General features: G+C 38.5%; 1 long non-coding RNA gene across 1 annotated transcript; it reads left to right on the top strand.

Annotated features, from left to right (window-relative positions):
* The first annotated feature begins 593 nt into the window (after positions 1-593).
* LOC309703755 lies at positions 594-1,307 on the top strand. The gene is made up of 3 exons (XR_014276020.1): positions 594-659; positions 745-833; positions 917-1,307. It is a non-coding gene; the product is annotated as an uncharacterized lncRNA (long non-coding RNA).
* The last annotated feature ends 1,342 nt before the right edge of the window (positions 1,308-2,649 follow it).

Genomic DNA, 2,649 nt, shown 5'->3' with positions numbered 1-2,649 from the left:
GTATATAAATAAAGACAAGTGCAAGAACAGAGCGCACATCACAGGGCCCCCACTCTGGTGTGAGCGCTCTGTGACCGCCCTTGCAAGTAAAAACTGCAGCATGTGTCTCCACTCTCTGACTCTCAGCTGAAGTATATTGTAATATATAACAGCATAATAATCTCACAACTGCTACAAGCACATTTACCTTTCTTAGCACACGTGAGAGAAAGGCAGCTGTTAAGAAAATACCCTTTTGGGTGAGACAGGCCCACAGGCCTTGCATGCAAGCGTACTAATACGCATACATGCAATGAAGAACAGCTTACACTATACATGCGTCTGTATCTCTCATTGGTGTTAAAGCAGGACAAACTTAACAGAGTTTTGTTATCAAATGCTAAATTTATCCACTGCTGACATTTTAACTCTTCAGCTTGACAATAGGTGAAACATTTGTGAAAACAGAGAAAAAAATAAATAAAGACAGAGAGTCTGGTATGACCAAGCAGTAATCAGACAATAAATTTAGTTGGTAATACAATAAATTGTGAGATGCTTTCTGTTTGATTGATGCAACACAAGTAATTTACTGTATGAATTTACAGTATTTAATTTAATGTCAGGGAAATGGGATGATGGCAACTGTGGTGCTAGAATCTATTTTTTCTGTTTCACAGGTGAGGTCCAGAATGCAAACACTGTAAGATCCTGTCATCATGTAAAACACTAATGTTTGTGTTGTTATATGTGGTTCATTTTTAGCAGTGACAAAGCAAACAGTGGTGAAAATGAAGCTTCAGTCAGAGGCAGACATGCACAGCACAGAGATCCAGCAGCAGGTTTCACAGCAGGTCAGCAGTTCAGTCACCAACACAAACTTGACACAAGTTCAAACTATGCTTCATGTTTTTCATCATCTGCACATTTTGTCCAGCTGTCAGGCCTCATGCTGTCAGAAGGACTGACAGACTTCAGGATTCGTTGGAGGAAAGTCCAGAGTTACCGTGACGACCAGTTGAAGAAGCAGGATGTGGACGGTGGCTGCAAAACTGAAGTCTGACTGGACTGAACCACTTCATGTGTGAAGTTAATAACATGCTGTGCTGAGCTGTCTCATCCTTTGAATCTTTCAATATTTCAGAGTGTAAAGTTCCACCAACAGCTCATTTGTTCAGCTGCAGTTGTAGTTTGGTAGAAAGTCTTTAATCAGAGGTCCACTCACTAGTTTTCCTGATAGGCTCTAGTCTCTTGTTTTGTTTTGCAGTGTCTCTTTCAACACTTTAGACTCTGTCCTTCTGTGGACGTCACTGCACAGGCTTTGTCTGTGTGCAGTTTATTAGGATCCATAGTTCTGTTTCATCTGACAGCAGCCTCTGCTGACTTACACAAATGATGGAGAAGAAAGTGAGGAGAGCCAGAGATCTGCTTGAGGAGGTCAGGGGGGACAACAAAACATTGTACTGTTTATGTCCTGTTTCTACTTCTGCTGTTTAATAACTGTAACAGCCATGAATGAGACCATAACAGTCCCAAACCTTATCTGATAGAAATTTGGTTCATCGCTTTCAATGGAGTGCAGTTTCAAAGCATGCTGGATGTCCTCGTATCTGTCATTTTAACTTGACTGCCACTTTGTAGGAGCAGACAGAGTCACAGAGACCTAACTGTAGTAAGCAGAGCAGGTGATGGGTAAAGCTTGTGCTGGTGTTACCATAGTTACTGTTGTGATCTTAGTTTTTGACTTGTATTTTCTCCTGTGTTAACATGTTTGTCTACTTTTGTGTTTGTAGCTTTCAGCTTTCTTCTAGTTATAATTTAAAGGGTTTTTACGTGTTCAGTTTCTTTTATTTCAAGTAATAAAACAGCTATTTGATTGAAAACGATGCATCGATGTAGGCAGGTATACAGAAAGTAATATAAAGCAAGAGATACATATTTAAAAATTTTAAAATTTTATTGCCTTGTGCGGCTCCTTTTCTTATTCAATAACTTGACAATAGAACATTTACATCTTGCCCACACTGACAATTTGGTTTGTTTCATTAGCTTGGCTGGAGTGAACTCATGAAAATAGGGACTATTTTTCTATTATTAAGTGAGTAAGTACTTTGTGGATTTTTACACTGAGTAATAAATCATGTAACATTGTTCCAGATCCATGATCATAAATATTTTTGATGCTCAAGTTTTTTGTTTCCTTTTTTCTCTCTCTGTAAGGTTGAGGTTTATGTTGAAATCAGAAGTTTTCAAATGTAAAAGGCCTGAATGTGATTTCTACAATCTAAAAAAGAGCAGCTGTAGTGGAAACAGGAAGGTTGAGAGAAGACAGCTGACTGAAAACTCCAGAGAAACTTATACATGTTTAGTTAAACTGGTGCTGGGAAGTATTTTATACACATGTTGCAGTTATGCTTTGTACTACAATTGTGTTTAATATATAACTTTTTATCAATGACAGTAAAAGGTCAAATCCCAATGTTCCTGCTCAGACATGAAGGTTGAACGTTGTCTCAGAGTAAAACTGGATGCCTGAGGTCTCACAAAGTTCTCTTGAATATTTTCGTACGTCTGTATGTTTGCAGACTTTAACTTAAGGCATTACTCACAGTTTATACCACTGTGATGTTAACCACAGGTTAACCAGGGCAATCATGAAAGCACTACAAA

This window comes from Aulonocara stuartgranti, assembly GCF_965226115.1.
Source record: "Aulonocara stuartgranti genome assembly, chromosome: 3".
NCBI lineage: Eukaryota > Metazoa > Chordata > Actinopteri > Cichliformes > Cichlidae > Aulonocara > Aulonocara stuartgranti.
Note: the sequence above shows the minus strand (reverse complement) of the source record. Positions and strands in the feature narration are given on the sequence as shown.